Source organism: Bos taurus, chromosome 5 (assembly GCF_002263795.3).
Source record: "Bos taurus isolate L1 Dominette 01449 registration number 42190680 breed Hereford chromosome 5, ARS-UCD2.0, whole genome shotgun sequence".
NCBI classification, from domain to species: Eukaryota; Metazoa; Chordata; class Mammalia; order Artiodactyla; family Bovidae; genus Bos; species Bos taurus.
This window is the reverse complement of record NC_037332.1, coordinates 12,460,677-12,488,491: the sequence shown is the minus strand read 5'-3', so window position 1 is coordinate 12,488,491 and position 27,815 is coordinate 12,460,677. Positions and strand designations below refer to the sequence as shown.

General features: G+C 36.3%; 1 protein-coding gene and 1 long non-coding RNA gene across 7 annotated transcripts in view; one reads left to right on the top strand and one right to left on the bottom strand.

Moving 5' to 3' along the window:
- TMTC2 (transmembrane O-mannosyltransferase targeting cadherins 2) overlaps nt 1-27,815 on the bottom strand; it is a 422,587-nt gene that overhangs the window by 153,610 nt on the left and 241,162 nt on the right. The window lies entirely within an intron of this gene.
- LOC112446646 (uncharacterized) lies at nt 96-27,815 on the top strand. 5 transcript variants are annotated; one of them, XR_009494452.1, is made up of 4 exons: nt 96-307; nt 8,064-8,222; nt 10,785-10,885; nt 21,120-21,235. It is a non-coding gene; the product is annotated as an uncharacterized lncRNA (long non-coding RNA). The 5 variants fall into 5 exon arrangements; XR_009494450.1 differs by lacking the exons at nt 96-307; nt 21,120-21,235 and adding exons at nt 314-557; nt 27,644-27,815; XR_009494449.1 differs by lacking the exon at nt 96-307 and adding an exon at nt 314-557 and having other exon boundaries at nt 8,067-8,222.

The window sequence follows — 27,815 nt, the reverse complement described above, 5'->3', positions numbered from 1 at the left end:
GGAAATACTGACCCACAATTGCCCAAAAAGCAACAGGTAACCCAGGTCAACAGGATGGAGTCAGAATCTAACCAGATTCCATCAAAGAACACAGACTGAAGGCCATAACCTAGTTACTTCTTTATTATTTGGCTTTGAGCAAATAAGCTTGAATTTCAGAGCAGTGAGCAAACTTCAGCCAACCGTTGAGAGACGTGCTTTTGTCTACAGACACTCAGAGTCTCTGCGCCTCCCTAGGAGGCTGCTTCGGCAGTGACTAGCCACATGGATTATCCCAGCGCTTCCAGACCCTGCTCTCATGACCAAAGTGAGAATCAATTACTATTATGTCTGTGAAAATAGTGCCAGGGACCGGGAACTAGGTTCTGAAAGCTCTCACAAAGGGCTCTGTGACCTGTCTTTGCTCTCTTAAAATCAGCGAGTGTCTTACAGACATTTGACGCCTGTCTTGGACCTGAGTACTACTGTCATCAGCCTCAAACTGCAGATTCCACTTGCCAGCTCCGAGGTCTTCAAAAGGCAGTAAAATGGAGGTTTGAAAAATGAGAAGCCTACTGGTAAAAACTTATCATTTTGTAGGGTATTTTTAAATACTCAGCTTATTATTTAATGGGCATGATTAAAAAATAATGAAGTAAATCATTTTGAAATTAAAGTTGGTTCACTTGTTTTATTAGCATAGATTAACCTCATTATTTCTATTGTTAAAAGAGGCTTGTGAATAGATGTAACCACTTCAAATCATATTAAGAGTTACATATTCACAGAAATGTACATATCTATTAAAACTTCAGAGCAACAATTTGATTACAAAATTGATATGCTTTGCTGTTAAGTACACTTTGCTGCTGCTGGGTACAAGGGAAAACAAAGCTTCCTGCAGTATTCGAGTCTGTAAAAATGTTCAGTTGTCTTTAAAAGCAAGTAAAATTGATAAAGAGAAAGAACACTTATATACTTTCTACAAAAAATAATATCCTTTATAAAAATAATTTAGACAAAAGGTTTTCCAATTAACTAAGCTCATATATATTATCTCATTTCAGAAACTTATTTACAATCTTAAGTGTCTTTCCTTTGAGGTTCAGATAAAGAGGCACTTCTTCTCTGATAAAAAGCTAATGTCATCAGAGGAGAAATTTATCTTAACCCAAGTCTTCCTACTTTTCTTGGGAACTCAAGTTCTCCCATGAGCCCCTCCTTATCCAGTATCTTCAATCTGTTTTCCCCAATGCAATTTCCTTTCCCTCAAGACTACAAGAATGTTTGTTTGCCTCTTAGCAGAGGGGAGAAGATAAAACCTTACCACCTTATCATTCCTGCATCCAGCTCTTTACTTCTAACTGTCATGCTTCCCTCCAAAGTCAGATTTTTCTTTCATAATGGTCTGTGGTGTGCATGTCCAATGACTCAAATCCCATTTACCCCTAAATCCAATCTAGGCTCTTTCCTAGAATTCAGCTGAAATGTCATAATCAAATTTTCACTAACAATTAAACTCTCCAAAGAGTTTGCCTATATGAACACCCTACTCAACTGTAGCATTTGTGACCATTTTCCTTCCTGAAACTCTGTGCTTCCTTAGCTTCTGGAAAGCTGGACTTCCTTAGTTCTATATCCCTGAAACTTCAGAGTATGAAGAAAAGCACATCTTTATTCATATATTTTTTAAAAAGAGGTTGATAATTCACAGATTGTTGTCTTTTCCTCCTTTTCTTGATAAGCACAGTCTCTGCATGATGACATGCAAACATCCAGCTCATATGCTGACTGTTCTCAATTCTAAAGTAGTGATTTCTCTACTGACATCCAGATCCGTTGAAAATCCAGCACCTTACTCAGCCACGTCAATCTAGGTGCTTGCTGGAATTTCAAAACCAATATATCCAAAACCCAAAAGCAATATCTCCCACTTAAAATTATATCAAGAGATGAATGAGACAGATGAAGAAAAACATCTTCCCTCAGCAATCAGCACCATCATTCATGCCACTGCCTAAAATCAGGAACCTGGCTATCACTCTTGACTTTTCACTCACTCTCACAAGCCCAAGTTTAAAGAAGTCTCCAAAGCCTACCAGTTCTTATTTTCTAAGGCTCGTCACTGTGGCCCTCCAAGGTTCACTTTTATAGATCTAGCAGAGCCCTTTTTATCTTTCCTGTCACCTAAATAACCGCAATTGCCCACTAATTAGTCTGCATATAATTACATTTCTAAAGGGCAAATACGCTGTTAGGCTAGACAGAAAGAACATGAGGTGACGAGCGCGTATCTTTGAAAATGTGCCTAAAGCCCATAAACCTTGAAAATGATGTATTAAGCCTCATGGGCTCCCTGATGCTGATGTATTACAGTCGTGTCATTTTCCAACTCATAAAATACTACATGATAACCACTCCTAGACAATCCTGTCCAGCCTGCCTCATTCTTTGGAGAAAACTAGTCACACACAGTGATGTAGTAGCAAGTCACCAGGATTATACATAAAGTAGCTCTTTGAATTAGAGAGCATCACCCTCTGTATATCTGAATAAAGTTAGCAATGGAGTGAGTCCAAGTTAGACAACTATAGTGACCAGGTTTTTATGGCTAAGGATTTAGTTGAGTATCAACTATACCCTAGTACACCTGCTGCAAATATGAACAAGGCAAATGCACTTGCCTGCGGATGTACTATCTGGTCAGGGAGACAGATAAGAGAATAAACGGTGTGGAAAATTACTATGATGGAGGACAGAGGAGTAACACCACTCTAGGTCAAGAATGGACAGGGAAGATTCATGGAGCCCAAGTGCCATTGGCAGAGACTTGAAAGTAAGCAGTAGTTAGCCAGCAATAAAAGGTATCATCATCAGCCCTATGTTATGCAGGAAAAGAGGTCCACAGAGAATTTACCAACTAAACTTTAGGTTTTCTGGTTAATAAGAGGCAAAGGCAGGACCAGAACATAGTTTCTCTGACAATAAATCCCATGCTGTTTCTGAAAGTAAAAAAGAAGAGAGAGAAGATAATTCAATTCTAGATGCATGGGTTCTGGATTATGGTTTCATTTGCTCCAAAATTCTCCAGATTTTGTATAATGTGAACTTCAACTTATGCACTGAAAAGGACTCAAACTGCCATTTTGTCAATTCAGGATGAATCTGGGTCAATTAACAATAATGCTCTGTTCCTGCTGTTTTCCACATTTACTGAATCCGTTCCTTATTTTACTGAAGACTGGACAGTGGGAGAGAAATCCTTCACATCATATAAGTCATGGTAAAAGAAAGAGCTAAACTTACTTGGCACTTATAATGTTACATACAATACTTTACATTTACATATATTAATTATTACTCATCAATAATATTGTGAGACAGGATATTATACTAGCTCCATTTACAGATGATGGACTTGGGGTAAGAAAACTTTAGCAACATACTAAAGGACACACCACTAGCAAGAAGTGTCCCACAATTCAAGCCCAGCTGTCAGATTATAAAGGAGGATCTGTATTTTAATACAGCATTTGTAGCAAAGGCTTTTCCACAGCTGTTTAAAAATAGATGACACAGTTTGTTTACATGCTGATCATATCAATAAAGTCCTTAAGTTTCTATGTAGTACATTAAAAACAACAATACGTTTTAATATACCATCAAACCAGAATCTAGTAAAAAATAGTGTTACTTATATTATATGAAGTTGCTTAGCAATTAAGGAAACTGGCCTATGCTATACATTAATGTAAACTTAAAGTGTCTTTTGGAGAAGGCAATGGCACCCCACTCCAGCACTCTTGCCTAGAAAATTCCATGGATGGAGGAGCCTGGGAGGCTGCAGTCCATGGCGTAGCTAAGAGTCGGACATGACTCAGGGACTTCACTTTTACTTTTCACTTTCATGCACTGGAGAAGGAAATGGCAACCCACTCCAGTACTCTTGCCTGCAGAATCCCATGGACAGAGGAGCCTGGTAGGCTGCAGTCCATGGGGTTGCTGGGAGTCGGACACGACTGAGCGACTTCACTTTCACTTTTCACTTTTATGCACTGGAGAAGGAAATGGCAACCCACTCCAGTGTTCTTGCCTGGAGAATCCCAGGGATGGGGGAGTTGGTGGGCTGCCATCTATGGGGTCGCACGGAGTCGGACACGACTGGGGTAACTTAGCAGCAAAGTGTCTTTTGGGTGAGAAATTGAAAAAATGTTGCTGATCTCTAATAAGTAGTGGCACACACCTTTATGTGTAAGTGGATATATTATAGTGTATTTTAATAGGTTGAAATATATTACTTTTCATATTTTCCCCCAAATGACTTATCCTTCAGAACCACAGTCACTGGAATAAAACAGTCAGTGAAGATACAAATTGGAGAAAGAGAAAGAATAAATACTTGTTACAGTTGAAGGAAGAAAATACAACTGGATATACAAAGTACTATTCACTCTAATATTTAGACTAAAGACCATTTTACTTAAAGGAAAAAAACAACAAAATGTCCTGTCTTAAAATGTTTCAGCATTTTGTTAACCTGATTTTGATCATGTTCTAGGAATTACCATTAAGGGTGGAGACTTTCTTTTTCTTGTGAAAGTTTTGCCCATCATTACCCTAGTCTCCCCCAACAACCCCATCTTTGTCTAAATATCCTTTTTTAAAAAAATCACAAGACTCTAGACATTTGATAAATGAAAACCAGTCAAATCCATGGTAACAGTGGATTGGACATAGTTAAAAGCAAACAGTGAGTATAAATAGGCATACGATCTCCGGCTGATTCTACATATTGACAGAGACAGAAGGGGAACATTTTTTTTTTTTAGCACAGTGCTTCTCACTCAGGGATGACTGTCACCCAGGGGACACTGGGCAACATCTGGAAATGTGTATGTCTGTCACAACTGGTGGATGCTATTAGCATCCCGTGGGTAGAGGTCAGGTATGCCATTAAAAATGTAAACATGTGAGAAGACACAAGACAGTCACCCCAAAGCAAAGACATCTCTCGTCCCAAATGCTAATAGTGCTTAGGTTAAGAAACTACATGTAGTATTTCATATGTACTAACTGCAACGCATTTCTTTAGAACATAGGGTCCCCATGTATTCGATAATCACATACATGAACTATATAAAGAACATAGATTGTAAAAAGGCAAAATACAGGGAATAAATTATTTAAATTAAAACTTCACCATCATTTCTACTGACTTTTCATATAAAAATACAGAAGAGTACATTTTCTCATTTTTTTTAAAGCATGCCATTCCCCACCATTGTCAGTACAGTCAAACAAAATGTCAGTGGCTCTTGGTATTAATAGAAAGTTGCCCTCAATATAGAACTGTCAAAACATAGAAATCTTCAAGTAAAGCTACATTTTGCCTCAGGTTCAAACAAAGGTCTTTAAAATGGTTGAAATCTGATGTGTTCAAAGTTGGTATTAATAAAGCACATTAGCAGAAGAAAAGTATACTTTTCAAGAATATGTGTTGCATTGAATGAAGTGGACACTTAACACAGACTGTGAGTGAAACAGGATGTGGTTGACATAGTGTTGTTATCTGTTAAGACCAGGGAAATACTAAAAAATAGTAAAACAGAAAATTCTTAAAGAGTTGGGAATACCAGATCACCTTATCTGCATCCGGACAAACCTGTATGCAAGTCAAGAAGCAACAGTTAGAACCGGACATGGAACAATGGACTGGTTCAAAATTGGGAAAGGAGTACGACAAGGCTGTGTATTGTCACCCTGCTCATTTAACTTACATGCAGAGTCCATAATGTGAAATGCAGGCTGGATGAATCTCAAGCTAGAATCAAGGATGCCAGGAGAAATATCAACAACCTCAGATATACAGAAGTTCCACTCTAATGGCAGAAAGTAAAGAGGAACTAAAGAGCCTCTTGATGAGGGTGAAAGAGGAGAGTAAAAAAGCTGGCTTAAAACTCAACATTCAAAAAACTAAGATCTTGGCATCTGGTTCCATTACTTGATGGCAAATACATGGGGAATTAGTGGAAACAGTGACAGACTTTATTTTCTTGGGCTCCAAAATCACTATGGATAGTGACTGCAGCCACAAAATTAAAAGATGCTTGCTCCTTGAAAAAAAAGCTATGACAAATCTAGACAGCATATTAAAAAGCAGAGACACCACTTAGCTGACAAATATCCATCTAGTCAAAGCTATTTTTTTTTCCCAGTAGTCATGTACACATGTGAGAGTTGGACCATAAAGAAGGCTGAGCACAAAAAAACTGATGCTTTCAAACTGTAGTGTTGGTTAAGACTCTTGAGAGTCCCTTGAACTGCAAGGAGATCAAGCCAGTCAATCATAAAAGAAATCAACCCGGAATATTCACTGGAAGGATTGGTGCTGAAGCTGAAACTCAAATACTTTGGCCACTGATGCAAAGAACCAACTCTTTGGAAAAGACTCTGATGCTTGCAAAGATTAAGGGCAGAAGAGGACAACAGAGGATGAGATGATTGAATGCCGTCACCAATTCAATGGACATGAGTTTAAGCAAACTCCTGGAGACAGCAAAGGACACACAAACACTCCCAAATCTAGCTTGATAAAATAGACATCAGGCAAAAATCTCAAGTGATTATCCCAGCAGTAAATGGAATGAAACTCAAAAGTCCTTTTTAAAAACAGAAGCTATAAATAAAGTAAGTTACTACAGCTTGAATTAACTGCAGTAATGCCCGGTTTAGAATGATACAAGAGTTTAGAAATCAAGCACCTAGTATGCACAAGCCACTAAATATACACAAACAATCAGAATCAGTTGGTACAGTAGCCTTGGTCACGTGACTGAATTCTGTCCAATGAAGTAAAAGCTCAGTGGCCTGAGCACCTCTAGGCAAAGTTCTTAAAGAGGAGGGAACATGTTCTGCCTTATCCTTCCTCCGTCTTGTTGAGAACAGGTGGAGGCTCTGTTCTGAGGACAGTAGACAGGAAACTGAAGGGAGTCCACAGGACTGCACACCTCTGGACTTCTCTAAACTGAAAATACAATTTTAGCTAGTTTAAGCTAATGTTATTTGGGATTTCTTATCACTAACTTTCTTATCTGTTCTCTACTGATAAAAGAAGCACATGTATTGTTTCATTTATGTTTTCTTTTTTTCTATTTATAAAATATTTAATATCTAGTATAGCTCTTATAGAAAATTTTAAGGAAAACTTATTTTAATTATATTTGAATGAATACAAAGCATGGGTTGTCTGGTTTTGAGTGATAACCAGGTGAAGCAACTGCCAAGTATGAAATGTGCAATTAAAATATTCAATTAAACTTAAATAATTCAAGAGCATAACAGGTGCATGAAATAGGAACTCTTAAATGCCCAGACATCAGAATGGTAAGAATTATCACTCTTTGCCCAAAAGAGTAATGCATTAGTAGCATTTTTATATAAAAACATTTTAATTAATCCCCTCAATCCCCAAATAACTAAAAAGGGGAAACTCATAGGAATTATCAAGTGAAACGAAAATAGGTATAATTTTCTTCTCAGAAGATTCAGTGAGATCTAAGTGACTGAATCTGCATTCCATGGGAGATTTCAGAGACAAAGTTATATAATATTCTGGTCTCACATGGCATGTCTATGGCTTTCAGGTCACCCTAGGATAACAGACTTTTTATTGAAAACCAAGCAAAATATTTCTCCCTACTCATATTTTTTTTCCTCAAAAAAAAAAAAAACAAACTTTCCTTCTCTCCTTTTCTTAAACTGTTTCAATATAATAGGTAAAAATAACATTTTTACAAAGAGAATTTTGGATAGAAAAGTACCAAGAGAGAAAGGGAATATAAAAAGTTAACTTTTTACTTAAAACATACAATTTCAATTTATTAGAATAATAATATGTGTGCTACAAAAAGCACAAATTAATTGGATATTTATTTTAAACTATTGCTAGGTTATTATAAACGATTACTATATACTATATGTACTCTGAGCAAAATCAAAAGATGTCACTTCTTGAAAAGGTTAAATTCCACTAAACAGGGTAATGAACATGTCGTTTCCCTGCTCTGTATTTTTATTACATGAAGAAGAATGGAGATGGAGAAGAAGACAACCGTATGACATGAACTAGACAGATGCTCACACGTAACTCTATTACATGCCTCCCCAAAGCTGAACCCTGTTTCATTGGATATCACCTCCAAGTGTCACAGAACTGCCAAGCAAACCAGTTTCAGTAAATACAGGTAAGCCTCCTCTCTGGTATCTTTCTTTTGACACAGATCTGTTTATTTGTCCTAAATTTGATTTTATATAAACTTTGCCAACTGAATAAAGTATAATAATGACATCCTATTTCCTAAAGGTGATTATATTTTATTCTAACCTATCAAATATGGGGCAGTAAGCATCCACAAAAAATTTGTTTTTATTTTTCTAATGTATTACTAAAAACCCCATCAATTAATATTAGGAAAATGAATAAGTTGTAGATTTTACCTTTTTTTATTTTGAAATTAAGTTTCTGCCTAGGGTCTATAGAAAGAGAAATATAGCCTCACTATGGTAACATGTCTGAAAAACAGATGAAGACTCAGGTAGATGGAACATTCATTACAAAGATGCTTCTGATTTAAAACTTGGACTGTGAAAGCTAATTAAACATTTACCCATATAAGTCCATTTCTGTTCTGTAACAGGTCCTGAACAAAATGCTTCACAATTACTATCTTGTGTAATTCTCTTAATAAACCTATAAGGGTATAATCCCCATTTTACAAATAAGGAACCTTATTTACAAATAAGGAACCAGATCTGAATTGTTACTCAAATCTACTTAGTTACTGTTGGATATAAGGTTTGCAGACTATATTGTATATTAATATATGCATAATTCACTTTATACCTGTCTTCTGAATACATAATTAAGGCTATATTTTCCTCTACCTGTCATACAATAATAATAGGTGTGAATATACTTTCCTAGTTAAAAAAACTACTTAATAGGAAGTGAGAAAGAATTAGGCTGGATGGCTTTATGATAGTGTTTTCCATATTATTTCTTTTCATACTTAAAATCAGCAACTGAAACTATTATTACTCATTTCACTTTAGAGATGTGAAAACATCAGAGAGAAAAGTTAAACAGCTTGCCCATGGTAATATAATTGCAAAGCCTCAAGATGAGACTTAAGTTCAAAACTGCCAGGCTTCAAATCACAGTGTCTTTCCATGACTCCACAGTGGCAGACTGGGAATACATACCTGTTCTTAGTTTAACCATTAATAATTGCCCTCTCTCTCCTGCTCATATACCCAGTGCTTTTAATTTTCTATACCAACAAATTTCTCTTCTCTCTTTCTGTATTTGTACATGCCAATCCCAATATATAAACATCTCAGACTTGCCTCAAAAGTGGATAAACTACAACCTCCAATACCAAATCAACTTCACCAAGAAGTGCATTGTAACCAATACACTTGTGATAGTTAATTTCATGTGTCAATTTCACTGAATCATAGGGCGCTCATAAATCTGGGTAAACTTTTTTTTTTTTTTAATGTTTATTTCTTTGGCTATGTCAGGTCTTAGCTATAAAATGTGGGATCTAGTTCCCTGACCAGGGATGGAACCCAGGCCTGTTACAATGGGAGTGTTGAGTCTTAGCCACAGGATCACCTGGGAAGTCCCTAAACATTATTTCTGAGTGCATCTGTGAGGATGTCTCAGGAAGATCAGCAATGTATCCAGCAGATGAAGTAAAGCAGATTGCCTTTCCCATTGTGGGTGGGCATTATTTAATCTATTGAAGGTCTGACTAGAACCAAAAAGAGAAGGGGAAGATTTCTTCCTCTCTGCCTGGGCTGGGACAGGGATCTTCCCTGAGCACTCCTGGTGCTCAGGCTTATAGACTCGTACTAGAATTTACACCAGGCTCTCTCAAGGTCATTCAACCACACCACCAACCTTCCTGGGTCTCCATCCTACAGAGGACAAATTGTGGGACTTCAACCCCTATAATCACATGGGTCAAGCCTTACAATATCTCTTTACTATAGTATGTACACAATCAGTTCTGTTTCTCTGGAGACTTTGATCTATGTAACTTATTCTTGGGCTTAATACCCATTCCTCTTAATTCAAATGCTTACCAGTGAGTGTAAGCAATATCTTCCACAAAAGCAGAGCTGTGTACAGTTAGAAATGGGATAAAACAAACAGCTAACAAACTCTTTAGCGTTCATTATTATACAATTACATCGAGTTTCCAGGGCCTTCATTTAATCCTTACAACACCAGGTGATATCAGAACCTCATCTTGTAGATGAAGAATAAGAATTAAGCAATTTCACCAAGCACAAGACCAACAAATGGGCAATTTGAATCCTAATCTGTTTAATGCCCAAACCCCTGCCCTTAGTATTTCACAAATCTGCCTCCATGATGCAAAGGCGAGTGTTCAACTTTTTAAAAATCAAAACTTTTCCCTCTTTTCTACTCCTCTTCTCCCCACAAAAACAAATATCCTTCTTTTCTCTCCTTTTCTCCCACAAAAACCAATACTATTCAAATAGGTCTATTTTCTGGGATCATAGTCAAATCTCTTTCAAATATTCCCGCATCCTCTTAAGAGAATTTTGTGATTTAAAACAAGCAAAATTAAGAATTAAAAAACACACCTAACACAAATTAAAAGAGGTAACTACCAAGGATGGAACTTTAACCTATATACAGACTGGCTTTTATTCTCTGCTGTTTACAGGGGCTATGCAACATGGATGACTAATTATAATGTCATTTTTTAAAGGAGAGACATTTATCAGCTGGACAGTGGACAATCACTGCTGAGGAACCCCAAGCTGGGATACACGTACACACCAAAGGCTGACCTACTTGGTAAAAGTCGAGGTAATGAAATTTTTGATTTGTTCATTCATTCATTCAAAACAGAGCTTGAAAGGGCCATTACAGAGATGTTAATGACTGGAAGGGAAGAGAGATAATTTAAAAAGCAGTAACAAAGTTGTGTACAGGGTACCCTGATGCCGTCTGATGCACGGTGGAAGTTCATAACGAGGAAACCTAACTCAAACTAGTTTGTTAAGGCACCGGGAAAAAAAATAATGAACATTTGTGAATTCCATAGGAATCAACACACTCAAAAAAAAATATTACCAAAATAGAAAACAATCAGGCCCTGATTCCATCATAGATATGGTTATAATGTGGGACAGAGATGCTCCCACAGGCACACAGAGATTTTGTACAATGTACTCACTTTAAATATAAATGTTCAACGAAGGGGGTGTTTTCTTTGTCCCTTAACAGCAGGGACAAAGCTCTAACAAAAGTCTGATGTTGAAGCAATAAATTATGAAAGGGGAAAAGGTATCATGTATCTCACAGACCAGCAGGAATTGGTGTTAGGTCAGCAGCACTTAGAGCAGTAGTTTCTAACTTAGGAATAAGCAAGAGGAGTTCCAAAAATTAAAGTTTTAGCCTATCTCTTTTGGCCTGGAATATATTTTACAACCTAGAAACAATTCACTCAGGGGCTTATCCTGAAGTACTTGAGGAATTAAAACAAAACACCGTTTATAACAATGTTCCTAAAACTAATCTTTCAGGTTTACTTTTGGTGATAAGAAGACATATTCCTTCACTCAACTCAATGGTCAGGAGAGCAAGGATCTGTTTGTGGCAGGGGTCATTGTTTACAGGTTCTAGCAATCGGAGCTAGAGGCAAATTAGTGGCTGAAGACAGGGAAAAAGAACTGGTGGGGAAGCATAAGATTTGTTGGAATGATGGAAGGCTGGGGATTGAGGTGTTCACAATGAAGAGAAAATGGGTGAATACTTTCAGTACCACTTGCTTTTTATTCTCTTGTCTTTTCTGTTTATTCCACCCTCATATTTTATAAAGGTACTGGCCCTGCCCAGAGAAACTTCTCATCTTTGAATGTTTCCCATTACTTTTTTTTTAGAGCAGAGTCTAGAAACTGGCCATCTTACTCATCTTTCTTTGATATCAGTTGTTGCTTATAATTACAGTTCCACTCTCTTCTCCAATTCTGAGTACTGAGTACTCATTTTACATCCCAGGTTTGCTTCAACTCCAAATGTGATCTTTGAAGATTCAGAGAACTTCCTGAGAATTTTTACATCAATTAGGCAAAGATACAGGGGATACTCACACGCAATCATTAAAACAAATAAACCAAAGGCAATCCATAGAATCTAAATGGCATTAAAAACTGGAATACCTTTAGATTTCAGGGTAGCTCAGATGAATCCCCTAACCTGAAATTTCTATTCTTTAACAAAGTGCTTGCCTGTCATTTTCTGAGTCTGGAGATGAGATGTGGTTACACTGACCAGGCTGGATCTGGGTCTTCCTCTCTAGATGACTGGTGGGTATTTCTTCACTCTATTCTCTGTATTATCAGAACAGCAAGATGGGAACACGCCTCCTTCTTGCCTTTCATCCAACCCCCTATCTAGTCACTTCTACAAATAAGGGTGCCTGGGGAAAGTCAATGTAGGGGCACTGTAATTGAAAGAAATGGAGGAGTAAAGAAAAACGGCATCTTTTGGTACTCATTCTTCTTCTACAGAGGTAAACAGGGATGCAGGAAGAAAGAAAAAGCAGGGAGGCAAGGCCCTAAAATAATCCATGACACACCCTTTACACACAGAGACTTTGAGGAAAATGGATGTACCTAAATCATGGACAGCACATACAAATATACATCCAACACATATTTATCAAGCTTGTGCTATGAGCTAACCACTATACCAGGCACTTAGGCTATATATAAACTCTGTCTTCAGGGAGATTACATAAAGCTTACATATACAAAATGAACTAACAGTTGTACTTATTTAAATACTGCTATATACAGCTAAATAGGAATTTATAAAGTTCACTAGAAGGTGATAAATGTTAAAAAAAAAAGAATTAAGTAAAAGAGAATAGGAGTGTGAGAGCAGTGCAGGGGCTGCAGTTTTTTGTTTTTTTTTTTAACTTTATAATATTGTATTGGTTTTACCGTTTAAATAGGGCAGCTGGGGAGCCTCATGCAATTCTTTGGAGCAAAGAATTACAAGAAGTGAGTGATATGAGATATAATTTAGCCACAGTAATAATTTAGTACACTATTTATATGAATAGCATGCAAGATGAAAATAAGCAGATGACAAGATATTAATTTTTAAAATTCATCATCTTAATATCCAGATGGTCTCCCTCAAAACTTCAATTATACTTTAAGAAACTTCTCCAACATACGAAGCAACTTCTCCCAAAATGAAGGCCAAATTAGTTAAGTTTTGTGTAAGAGAAAAAAATAAAATGGAAGACAAGATTACTGTACTACTGTGTCTAGGAAATAATTCTTAAGTCACAGTAATTGTAAATCTGCAGAGGACTGACTGGAACTACACAAATAACAAATCCACATCGGTTCATTTTTCTACAAGAGTAGAGGAAGATCCTTTTTTTTTTCCCCCATGATGTAAAACCTCCTTCTGAGAAAACTAAAATTAATGTATTTGAAATCCTGCTGCCTATCAGCCAGCACTGCCCACGTGAATATAATTTTAGGAACCACGACAACAAAAATGCTTCTGGCCATTTGAGCAACCTTCAATCAGTTTTAAAGTTAAACCAAACACGAGGCACTAAAAACCAGGACGCAATTATGAATCTCTTAATAAACCTCTTTTATAGGCTTTCTAATATATGTCTTCAAATGCACCTACAGTGCTCTGGATAAATAATGATTATAAAATTAAAGGCCGTTTTAATGAGATTTCAGAAAAATGTCTTTCATCGTTTTCCCAACATGGAAAATAGTTTAACTCTCTCTGCACAGTTAATTTTGAATGAATATTTCTACATGCAAAAAGCGTGACCCACACTGTGCCGTTTTAAAACTATATTCGTAATAGGAAACCTATAATACAAACAAGCAGAGGAAGGATTTAATCTCCTCCTTTCTGTTGCCAGGCTCCTATTTTTAAAAAGATTCTGATTTCTCTCAATTTTACTTTAGGTTGCAATGGGGAGGGCAACATTTAACAACATTTAGCAACATTCTTTGCTTCCAGCAAGCAATCCTAGATAGCAACACCAGGATGTGTAGTATCCATCACTATAATGAAATGAGTGTAAAATAATAAGTGGTTTAATTCAGTCCTATCCAAAAGCACTTGTTAGTACCAAGGAGGTGTCAAGGACTTCACTATGTGCTAGAAACAAAGACATAAATAAATTATATCCCCAGCACCTAAGGAGTTCCTAGTGTGAATTTCAATTCTTTGGTCATTGTGGCCATGCATTTTGTAGGAAAAAAATTATTCTCCAGGACATCCTGTTGTTTTTTGAAGACAAAATGTTATCCTCTACTACATTCAGAAGTGCATAATACTTCCAGTTTCTAGACCCATGATTAATGTCAATATTTTGCCCCCAAAGGGACACAAAATCCTCATAGAAATACTTCTCTACAGTACATGATCTTTGGCCATTTTCTCCCTTCTTGCTGTCCTATACTTCAGCTTCAATGGCATCAAACACCCTAGGTTTCTCTCTTTTTCTTTGAGCACACTTTATGGTTCCACTTTCAATCCCAAGCTCCTTTAATATTGATGTTACCCAGGATTCCATCCATGGTCATTCTTTCCTTTATCCATATATATACATACATTACACATACATACACACACACAAACACACACACACACCCTCCCCAATTATTTATAGTTAATTTCAACTCACACACTTGTATAATTATTCCTAAATCTATATCCTCTACCTCAGAATGCTCTCATGAGTAGTAGTAACACATTCTAGCTGCCTAGTGGATGCCCAGCAGTCATCTGAAACTTACACAGTCAATTCTGTACAATTTTCCTCCTAAATGAATTTCTTCGTTTGTCTTTATAGTTTGACTCCTCTTGTCTTTCTTTATTATTCTTTCTTTTGCTCCAAGCTGAGCTGTCTTTGCCTTTTCATAATAATACAAGCATCTCTTGTTTAGAAGAGATGTTGCTTTATTAACATATTTTTAAATCCAAACTTCAAGCTACTTGAGGACAGAAACTATACTCTGTCAGTTTATTCCCACCATCCAACATCTATCACTCTGAGGGCTCTAATGTTTGTTGAATGACTGAAACCTTATTTCCAATAAACAAATTGCATATGTGTTCACGCCTATTTGCTGTTGTTGTTCAGTTGCCTAGTGAAAGTTGCTCAGTCGTGTCCGACTGTTTGCGACTCCATGGGCTATACAGTCAGTGGAATTCTCCAGGCCAGAATACTGGAGTGGGTAATCTTTCCATTCTCCAGGGGATCTTCCCAAGCCAGGGGGTCTAACCCAGGTCTCCCACATTGCAAGCGGAGTCTTTACCAGTTGAGTCACAAGGGAAGCCCAAGAATACTGGAGTGGGTAGGCTATCCCTTCTCCAGCAGATATTCCTGATCAAGGAATCGAACCAGGGTCCCCTGCATTGCAGGCGGATTCTTTACCAACTGAGCTATCAGGGAAGCCCTTCAGTCATTAAGCCATGTTCAACTCTTTGCAACCCTATGGACGGCGGCACAGCAAGCTTCCCTGTCCTTCACTATCTCCCTGAGTTTGCCATCCAAACATTTCATCCTCTGTCACCCCCTTCTCATGCTCTCAATCTTTCCCAACATCAGAGTCTTTTCCAACGAGTCAGCTCTTCACATCAGGTGACCAAATGGAGCTTCGGCTTCTGCATCAGTAATTCCATTGAATATTCAAGGTTGATTTTCTTTAGGATTGACTGGTTTGATCTCCTTGCTGTCCAAGGGACTCTCAAGCATCTTCTCCAGCATCACAGTTCAAAAGCATCAATTCTTCAGTGCTCAGCCTTCTTTATGGTCCAGCTCTCACATCCGTACATGACCACTGAGAAACTCATAGCTTTGACTAGAAGGACCTTTGTCAGCAAAGTGATGTTTCTGCTCTTTAATACATTGTCTAGGTTTCTGATAGCTTTTCTTCCAAAGACTAAATATCTTTTAATTCCGTGGCCACAGTCACCATCTACAGTGATTTTGGAGCCCAAGAAAATAAAATCTGTCATTGTTTCCACTTTTTCCTTACTTATTTGCCATGAAGTGAAGGGATCAGAAACCATCATCTTCATTTTTTGAATGCTGAGTTTTAAGCCAGCTTTTCACTCTCCTCTTTCACCTTCATCAGGAGATTCTTTAGCTCCTCTAGGCTTTCCTGATAGCTCCTCCAAAGCAGGAGACCCCAGTTTGATTCCTGGGTTGGGAAGATCCCCTGGAGTAGGGAAAAGCTACCCACTCCATTATTCTTGGGCTTAGCTGGTAAAGAATCCGCCTGCAATGTGGGAGACCTTGGTTTGATCCCTGGGTTGGGACGATCCCCTGGAGAAGGAAAAGGCTACCCACTCCAGCATTCTGGCCTGGAGAATTCCATGGAGTGTATAGTCCATGGTGTGGCAGAGAGTTGGACACAACTAAGCAACTTTCACTTTTCCTTTCTGCCATTGAAGTGGTTCATGTCTATAAACATACTCAAAATATAATCCATATTAATCAAACTTTATAATTTGTCAGTACATCTCATAAAAGTGTGAAAATTAGTGATGTTTGACATAGGTATTACAAGCATTGGGGATTTTAGAGTGGCAAGAAAATAGATTTTACCTTGAAAGCTAAACTGTAAAATCAAGCCACAATGATTCAGAGAAATGGTATTCAAAAATGAACTGTGGGGAAAAAAAAAATAAGATGGCTCTGAAGTTAGCAGGTATGAAGTGATAACCTGTTTAACTGTATTAACACAACTGAATTCAATACAAAATTCTGCATGTAAGAAAGGTAGTGTGACTTAGAAAAAAGGTCTGTAAGTGTGATTTACAGAGGTAAATGCCAATAGCACTTATTCCAGCACTTTCCAAGGAAGGAGGAACTTCAGTCAAGAGGTTTCATAGCATCAAGCTGTCCTGGACTAATATCATTATAATTCATCCAATATTCTTTTGCCTGATACTCTTATATACTGAAAGTTTTTAACACTTGGATAGATATGCTTACCAAATAAACTAATGATTCCCATGATGATTTGACTGGACTCTGAGTGAGGCTTTCCTGGTGGCTCAGATGGTAAGGAATCTGCCTGCAATGAGGGAGACCTGTGTTCAATCCCTGGGTCAGGACTATACCCTGGAGAAGGGAATGGCTACCATTACAGTATTCTTGCCTGGAGAATTCCATGGAAAGAGGAGCCTGGGGGCTACAGTTCATGGTGTCTCAAAGAGTTGGACATGATTGAGCGACTGAGTCTTTCTAGTTCCTGTGACAATACAGTGGGAGAAATCCCACCAAAACACTACTTCTACAGGATAACCCTGTCAAACTTCTGTGTGTTTTTATTACACAAGTAGGTTTCTCTGGGACTGATCACCCCAGGCAACTAAGTATCCCAGGCACCTGACCTGATAGCTTCTTCCTGAAAACCACTTGCAAAAACCCACTAGATACTTTGAAAGCTGTAAAATGAGCTTTCATGTTACCTATAATTTGTACTTTGAATAATCACATATGATGTTTTACACTATAAAACCTGCAATAAAAAATTTTTCATTGTGTGTCTTTTTTAATCGGTCTGTATGTATTATAATTTAGCCTCTCCATTAAATTATTTCTGACTTCTTCTTTACCATCCTACAGACATCTAGGTCATCATATATTTATTCTCTTGTGTTAATCTATCTGCCATCTTGACAAGACAGAAGACTTGAACAAATTTCTTGAATGTAGTATATAGCATTCTACATTCTATAGCATATAGTATAGTATCCAAAACTCAAGTGGATAATTTAATGCTAAAATATACTCAAGAATTTACATGCACAAATGCATATAAATGGTTGATGAAATCATCAAGCATGGTTAATTTGCCCTAATTTCAAATAATTACTAATTTTCACTTTGAAAATATTTTCAATAAAGGCGACACTGATATCCTTAGTTGATCCACTTTTCCTGTAGGGATGGTTAATGCTATAGGAATTCTACAAATTAGAATTGAAAATTACTGAAAGATATATTTAAACAATGTATTTCTATAAATAAAAATCAATTATATAGCCACTTACACATCTCAAGTAGGATTTTAAACAGATTATTTCTATTTTAGGAACCATGAAACATCATCACAGTTTTAATAAATCAGAATAGAAGTAAATGCTTTATTATTTACTATTTGAGTTTTTCTGTAACAAAGATATCAGAATTTGTTGTGCTGAAACATCCCTTGGCTGGTTATCCAGTTATATAATATAATTATTTTCTCTTATTAATTCTAAAAAAAGTTTTTTTTTTTTTTTTTTTCCAATATGTTTGTTATAAAGAAAATGTTTTGGGTTTGGTGGGAGAAAGGAAATGAGAAGTCAGATCTTGACATCAGATGATATATTCCAGAATGTTTATCCCACCTCAGTATGTATACAATAACCATGTTACCTGTGAGGTAATTTTACTACTCTTACATTTTCTAGACATGGCTTTTTCATAGGTATACATAATGGAAAAAGTAGTGGAATAAATCAATACGAAGAGTCAAACGGGAAAATGACTAGTAACATGAGTTGGAAAAGAAGGGAACTGACTAGATATACTTGGCAAACCTGAGACTGTTTTCTAGCAAACTTGCATTTTGTTAGTTTATTTTCAGTCAGTGAATTCACTAATCAACTTATTTAATAGTTTATTAACTCATTAATTAATCCATTAAATCATTCATTAGATTCTTAATCACCATGGATTAGTGCACAATTTAAAGCTCATGTGCTTGGCATGGTGCTTGGTACTGGGGATGGAATGCTACCTAAACATCCCCTGGCCTTACAGAGATTGCACTGTAACTAACAAAAGCATGGTATCATATATGTAAATGTGCGTGTGTGCATGCTAAGTTGCTTCGATCATATCCGATTCTTTGCAACCCTATGGGCTGTAGTCCGCTAGGCTCCTCTGTCCACGAGATTCTCCAGGTAAGAATATTTGAATGGACTGCCATTTCCTCCTCCAGGGGATCTTTTTGCATTGGAAGGTGGGTTCTTTACCACTAGCACCACCTAGGAAGCCCAATATGTAAATATGATCCATACTAAAAAGAAACAAGTATTAGTTGCTGTGGTAACATCTGGGACCAACTATCCATATTCCAATTCTGGTAATAAGAAAAGTATCAAGAAATCTTCCCAGAGAAGTATACAGGTATGTGAAAGTATGAGGCCAGGCAAAAAGGATGGGGAGTAGGGTATAAAGAGGTCATAAGAGGAGAAAACAGAGAATGCTGCAGGCAAAACAAATAGTATGTGCAAAGGCCTCCCGGCAAATAAGAATGTAACATTTGGGAAAAATCCAAGAAAGAACTTTCAACTAAAACCCAGACATATGATAGAGCAACAACAAAATTTGGAATCAGTTATCTTTAGAAAAAAGTAAAACCTAAATAATCAGAACAACCAGTTTAAACTGTAATGAGTGGGAATAAAATAATATAATTCACATTAGCAGAAATACTTTTTAGAAAAAAATTAGAATAAATCATCAACAAACATGTGAGACTTTCCCAAACACAATTCTTTAAATATGGGAAATTTAAAGTTTGAAATAAATACAGAAATTCATTTATCTGGAAGGGATACTTCAAGAGTAGAACAATCTCAGTTTACCTCCCTTGAACATATAGTCACTGGAAAATCAACTAAAAGCACAAATGGACTTCTAATTCAATTTAACAAAGCTGTGATAAGTTCCTATTAAAAAAAAAAAACACAGGAATAATCAAGAAGTGCTTGAAGATAAGTAACAAGAATGGGAGACTTACCTTTTAAAATATAAAATATACCAGAAGTTATATTAAATAAAACAATCTGTTCTTGGTGTAGGTTATCAAAAGACCAAAATAAAGCCCATAACAACCTTTTGTTTACATATAATTCAGCCTATGTGAGAAGCAGTTAATAAATTATTATGGGGACATTATGTTTCATTTTGGGGGGGGGGAAATCACCTTAATACAAAACATATATTCAGGGTAGACTAAGTAGCTGAAGAAACAAATAATTCTAAAAACATTTAAAAATGGACAATAACTTTAAAAAATATTAGCCTATGACTGGTCTTCATAGAGACAAAATGCAGAGGCTTAAAGGAAAGGATCTATGGATTTTATTTATATATATATATAGAGAGAGAGAGAGAGACTCAAGTTATGTACAATAGATTATCATAAGAAAATTAAAAATACAAGCAAAAACTAGGAGAAAATATCTGCAGAACAAACATTTGTGTTATACATATAAGTGCAACGGAGGGGCCTATTTTTACCTTAAATCTTATAAATCAACAAGAAAAACATCTCAGTAAAGAATTAGGTAAATGAAAAAAAAAAAAAAAAAAGAATTAGGTAAATGGCTGAGAATTAGGTATGCCTGAGTCCCTTCGCTATTCACCTTAAACTACCACATTTTTAATCAGCTATACTCCAATACAAAACATTTTTGACGTTAAAAAAAAGAACCAGGTAAGAAACCTGAATAATTAATTTCCAGAAAAATTACTAACAGCTAATAAACAATATAAACTCCACTGGTAATTAGGGAAATGAAGAATTAAGCAACACAGTCTTGAAACCATCGTACTGGACATCTATTAATGCTGTCTATGTAACAGACCCAATTGAAACAATATAATCAGAGGCAGTAATGAAAATTATGACACATCTGTACATATACTCAGGAGTAAAAAGTCACTGGTTATGCACATATGCAGGGGAAAAGTTAAAATTATGCTTGTATAATTACATGTTATAACTACATATAGAAAAAGGTAAAAAGATATGTACTAGAGAAGGAGATAAGATGTGTAAGGAATGCAATAATAACTTTTATATTTTACTCATATTTTTCAGTAGTGTTTCAGTGTTCTGCAACATACTGTATTCAAGTACAAAAGAAGTGGTAAAATAATCAATTAAAACAAAATCAAAGTATATAATAAGTGTTAGGTTTTGTTCTTCCCATGTGAAGTAGGCAAGTACCTGCAAGCTGTTTCACCTTCTTCCAGGAATCACTAAAGAGCCTGACGAGTCATGTATCCAGAGCTCTGATGACTCCAAGCCACTGGAATATGACCAAAGTCTCTCAGTCCCATTCATCTGATATTAAATATGGCAAGCACTTCCTGGCATTCCTGTTTGATAGCCTCTCCTGAATTCTGTTTTGCGAGACCTGTCGACCTCCCTGGTATTCTCTGCGCACCTCCCTCCATTCCTTACATGCACATATATATGGAAATTGGCAGGAAACCTTGTCCTGAACTCTAGCCATTTGGCCAAGTGTTATGCCCCGCCTCATTTCTACAGATCTCACTTTCATAGGATTCTCACGCCTTATTTTCAATGAGGATTCAAGGGATGACTCAACCCCATTATCAGGTAGTCTTACCAGCACAGCTCAGCTGGTAAAGAACTGGCCTGCAATGCAGGAGTCCCTGGTTCAATTCCTGGCTCAGGAAGGTCCCTGGAGAAGGGATAGGCTACCCACTCCAGTACCTTGGGCTTCCCTAGTCAATCAGCTGTTAAAGACCACCTGCAATGTGGAGACCTGGGTTCAATCCCTGGATTGGGAAGATCCCCTGGAGAAGGGAACGGCTACCCACTCCATATTCTGGCCTGAAGAATCCCATGGACTGTATAATCCGTGAGGTTGCAAAGAGACATGACTGAGCGACTTTCACTTTTTCACTTTACTTCCCCCCTCATTTCTACAGATCTCACTTTCATAGCCTTCTCACGCCTTATTTTCAATGAGGATTCAAGGAATGGCTCAACCCCATTATCAGGTAGTCTCACCACTTTCATTTTGTAATCTCTTATCTTTCTAACCTCTCAAGGGTCCTCAAAACCTGACCCTGAACAAACAAACAAATCTCTCATTCGAACTGTACCTACGGTGACAACTCTGCACCCCACATTTCCCTCATTGCTCTATCCTCCTAAATTAATTCCTCTGAAGACAGAGCTCTTGGCATCATGAGATATATAAATGTGTTCTATGTAAATTTTTAGATTTGTTAAGGAGTCTTTCCCTTAACCCCTCTCTCCCATTAAAAACTCATGTGCTTGGCATTGTGCTTGACACTGGGGACAGAATCTGTCACACTGCCTCAAAATAAAGCTCCCAACAGGCAGCTATCATGGATTGAATTATCTCTCTCCTAAAAAAGATGTGTTGAAGTTGTAACTTTCAATACCTCATTTGGAAAAAGGGTCACTGCAGATGTGATGTGATAACAAGAGTGAGTCCCTAATCTGACTGGTATCCTTATAAGTGGATGCAAAGGCAAAGTCACAGAGGGAGATCATCATGTGATGACAAAGGCAGAGATTGGAGTCATGCAGCTGTGAGCCAGGGAACTCCAAAGAATCCCAGCAAACCACAGGAAAGAGGGAAGGAAGGATTCCCCTAATGGTTTCAGAGGGACCATGCCCCGTGGACAGCTTCACTTTGTACTGCTAGCCTCCAGAACTGGGCCACAATACATTTCTATTATTTTAAACCACTTAATTTGCAGTACTTCATTGTGGCAGCCCTGGGAAACTAATACAGGAATCAACCCTAACATAAATGTATTTGTTTCTGAAACTTTAAGAAAATACAACTCTAGACACCTTATTCAAGAAGGCTCTTGTTGTCCAGAATTGTTCAGTGACAATGATCAAAACAATCATTCAAAGAACCACAAATGCAGCTATCTAATATCCATTGCTAACCTTATCACTTAAACGTAACCTCTGCTCTGATAAGAATTTCATAAATCATTTGTAAAATCAGCAAACACAGTTAGAACTTCTGTAGATATGGAGAGATGTAATGACCAATAAGAAACTGCCACTACCTCAAGAAGCTGAATTTGAATCGTAATGACCATTGTATTTCAATATAAAATACGGTTTTTCTATAACTTCAGACAGATAATCATTATGTTGCAGAAGTATTTATTTATTCCTAGTTTATGTCTTGTTCACTGAGGCAGATGTTGATCAAAACCTTTCCTAGCACTTCTAGAGATGATCATAATTTTTTGCCTCTTCTGACTTTTTAAAGAGCATAGCAATTGAATTGTGGTATTGAATACTCCACCATAAATCATAGAATAAATCCCATTTGAAAGTGGTGTTGTAATCTTTAATATGCTACTGCATCTATTATATTAATTTTAGGGTATGTTTACATGTATATTGTACTGATGTGCTCAGTCATGGCTGACTCTGCAACCCTAAGGACTATAGCCCACCAGGTTCCTCTGTCCACAGAATTTTCCAGGCCAGAATACTGGAGTAGGTTGTCATTTACATGTATATTCATAAGTCTAAGTGGCCTGTTGTGATTCTGTTATTTGTTCTTGCTTGTTTGCTTCTTGTTTTTGAGTTTCATTGTCATTATTCTCTTCTGTTTTTTGATTTTCAATTACATCAGACTTTTTACTATCCATTTTATCTAGCTTCACAAAAATAACTGAAAAGCATAACTAGTACAACAAATACTATTTGATTAAACATTTGATAGAACTTATTCATGAAATGCCTTAACTTGATTCCTTGGGGGAGAAAATTCTTCAATGTGGTTTTCAAATTTTTCCAAGGTTTTGATTCAGATTGTCTACTTCTTCTTGGGCTAATGTTAAACATTTATATTTTCCCAGAACAGTATCCATATTACTAAGATGTTAATAAATATAACTAACATTGTTATTTTAAGCTTCCATATATCTGAATACAGGCCTATTCTCATTCTCAATATTGTATATTTGAGATTTTGTATTTTGTACATGATCTTTGCCATAAATTGTTGATCCTTTAATAGAATAGCTCTTACACTTATTCATTACTTCCCATTTTTTCTCTATATTCTACTTTATTAAAATTTTCTATTTTTAGTTCTCTTAAATTTATTATTAGTTTATTGTATTACTCCTTTCCTAGCTTTTCAGATTAGATGATTACTTACATTTTTATAGAACCAAAATGACAGCTAATTTATGGTGGCAAAATCTCTATTATCCACAGAAATAATCCCCTCTGTTATGCAAGATAATCAAGAATTGATTAAACCACATTAAATTTATTATCTGCATTCTGAAATCTGGTGCCTAATGAAATATTCAGTGTTCTATTGAATTCCCTGTTTAGGTAGCAATTGGAACAGAATGACTGGGATAAATCTATAACAATGAAAGAACACTGAGTATTTTTCAGATGAGAAATCAATTATATTTCTGATGGCAGTGGGCAGTGTAGTTAAAAGGTTGAAAGTCGGCTGTGCATTTGTAAGATCTGACAGTGTAAATCACTGAGCAATGGTCCATCCGACTTATCCCTGAAAATTTATTACACCTGAAAAGATAAATGAATATCATACGGCAGATCTGTTAAACGGGCCTTAAAACAACTTGTGGGAACTACTGAATTTTACTAAATTTGACAATATGAATAAAACACTAAATACAGGCTATGCAATAAATGTAACACATCTATTGAGATTAACAGTAGAATTGTTAGGAAGTAGGCAAAATGGTTAAGGGCATTAAAAGGTGCAAATTTGAGTAATAAGATAAGTAAGTCCTGGAGATACAATGAACACATGGCAAAGTGACTAGTTAATAACATTATATCATATATTTAAAAGTTGCTAAGAAAGAGATGTTAAATAAAAGTTCTCATCACAAGACAAAAAAATTTGTAACAGTGTATGGTGACAGATGTTAACTCAATTTCCTATAGTAGTCATTTTGCAATATAAATAAATATTGAATCATTGTACATCTGAAACTAATAAAATCTTACATGTCAATTATACCTGAACACAAAAAGGTACTACTAAGTACTGTTTTAAATTTTACATTATGTGACTATAATCTGTAACATGGATTGAAGTGATAACAAAATGTGATAATGTTTAGGCAATTAAAAACAGTTTCTATAGTACTTTCTCAAAGGCAACTTAGCTCAGATGTACAAACCCATGATGTTTTTAACAAAATAGTATAGCCTGAGTTTAGTAAACTAAGGAACTATCATAAAAAAATTTAACTTATTTTTTGTTAGATGTAATTCCAAGTATTTTATTTCTACATGAAAGGTGTTTTGAACTATTTTCCTGAATTTGAAAGTTGTATACTGAAATTTTTCTTCCCTCAAAATCTTGGTTTATTTCTGCCAGCTAGGGCAGAATACTATTGTTGCAGCCTTGTAGAGTCAGAACATCTTAAGTTCAAATATTGCCCCCTCTACCGTGTGTGCAATCTTACACAAATTATCTGAGTTTCATTTTCTTTTTTGTGCAGACATCAAGTGAAGATAAAATGTAATAACATATATAAGCAACTAACAAGAGTAGTTAGGACATAAATATAATTCAAGTAACTATTGCCAAAGAAAAAATTTTAAATTATCCTATCATGAGAGTTGCACTATAAAGAAAACTGAATGCTGAAGAATTGATGGTTTTGAACTGTGGTGTTAGAGAAAACTCTTGAGAGTTCCTTGGACTGCAAGGAGATCCTACCAGTCCATCCTAAAGGAAATCAGTCCTGAATATTCTTTGGAAGGATTGATGATGAAGCTGAAACTCCAATACTTTGGCCACGTGATGCAAAGAACTGACTTATTGGAAAAGACCCTGATGCTGGGCAAGACTGAAGGCGGGAGGAGAAGGGGATGACAGAGGATGAGATGGTTGTATGGCATCACTGACTCAATGGACATGAGTTTGAGTAAGCTCCAGGAGTTGGTGATGGACAGGGAGGCCTGGTATGCTGCAGTCCATAGGGGCTGCAAAGAGTCAGAGATGACTGAGTGACTGAACTGAACTGACTGAACTGAAAGCTATACATATGCACTGCTTGGATATAACTTGGTATTAATTAATCTTGTATAAAAGAAGTCCTCAAAGTTTTAACATCTTTTAATGCAATGCTTCCTAAACTTTAGATATAACCACTTATCATTTATACTATTTCTTCATAGTTTTCCAAATCATTTTTTTTTCTCTCTTTTCTCTCCTAGAACAGTATTTGGTTGTGCTAGTTATATTTTTAAAATATAAACATAAAAATAAAACTATAGGAATTAATTTAAAGACTATCTCTGGCTTCTTAGAATATCCTGAGTCTGGTCAGTGGTGGCATATCTGTCTTTAGGAATTATTGTTTTGAAGTTACAAAATGAAGTATGTTTCCAAGTTATATTCCAAATAAAAATTTCCAGCAATATGATTTTTTCTACAATTTACAAAGCAGATAGATTTATGAATATTGAATATGTTTTTTAAAAAACTTAGGTTACTTATTTAAAGGAAAGTAGAAGACCTAATAGTAGCTTATGATTCTCAACAGCCTTTATGGCTCGGTGATAGAGAATCTCAGTGGTAGAGAATCTGCCTTGTAAGGCAAGAGACACAAGTTTGATTCCTCGTCTGGGAGGATCCCACATATCTCAGAGCAACTAAGACTGTGCACCACAACTACTGAGCCTGTGCTTTAGAGTCCAGAAGCCGCAACTACTGAAGCCTGTGAGACCTAGAGCCCATGCTCCCCAACAAGAGGAGCCACTACGAGAAGTCCTCGCACTGCAACTAAAGAGTAGCCCTCACTCGCTTCAACTAGAGAAAAGCCTGTGCAGCAATGAAAACCCAGCACAAATATAAATAAATAATACTATAAAATCCATTGATAAATAAGAGCATTTCATGTTAACTACTATAACAGCTTCATTAGTTTCAGATTTTGGTCATAAAGCATCTTTAAGAGACTTAACTGATAATATGAAATGTGATTAACAACTGCTGCTACCACAAAGGAATGTTATTGGGCTAAAGAGAGCAAACTAAACTCCTTTACATTCAGGATTTGCAATAGAACAAGAATTATGTCTGTATATTAGAGAAAGTTATGTGATATAGCATATATATCTCAAAAAATGTTTTTTTATTTGTCAAATAGTCCTTAAATTGTCCAGGAGAAAACCTTAACTACATAAAAAAACAGAAAAAAAAAAAAAAAGATTGCTCCTAAGTATACATGATGCCAAGCATATTTATGATATTATGGGTTGCAAAATATCTATTGATGTATTTTATTACTATTTAATTAAAAATCATTGAAGGATTCACCTATTTTGAAACATAATTATGTAGCAGAATTCTGTGAACCACATGGGTTATGTAACACAATATATCAAAAATCATTGCCACGTTTTCTTGTGGAATTGCCTTGTGGAATTTGAGGTAACAGTTAAGTGTTGTTAAAGAAACTTGTCATATTAGAAATATTACTTTGACACCATTTATGCCATATCCCATTTCCTACAAATGGTGAGGTGGGGGAACCCAATCTTGTTAACAACCACTCCTCCAGCAGGAATTTTCATTAGGGTTCAGGGAGGTTTATCTATTTGTTTTCACAGTTTATATATGTATCCACAGAGTGAGCTATAAAATGCAGTTCTTAAATTATATCTAAAGTATATTCATCTAATTGAGTACATTTTCTTTTTCTTTCAACCCTTGCTCAACAAACATCACCAAAAGATAGTTAACTTTTTAACCAATGGCTGCAGATGAGAAAAACAAGTTCAGAGACGAGATGCCAGTTGTTCAGCTTTTCCCCCCGAAAACGCATAGAAATAGGCACAAGAAGCAAAGTGGCCATATGTGACCCAAAGTGCGAGGCAAAAGGTCCCTCTGACAATATTATTTTCAG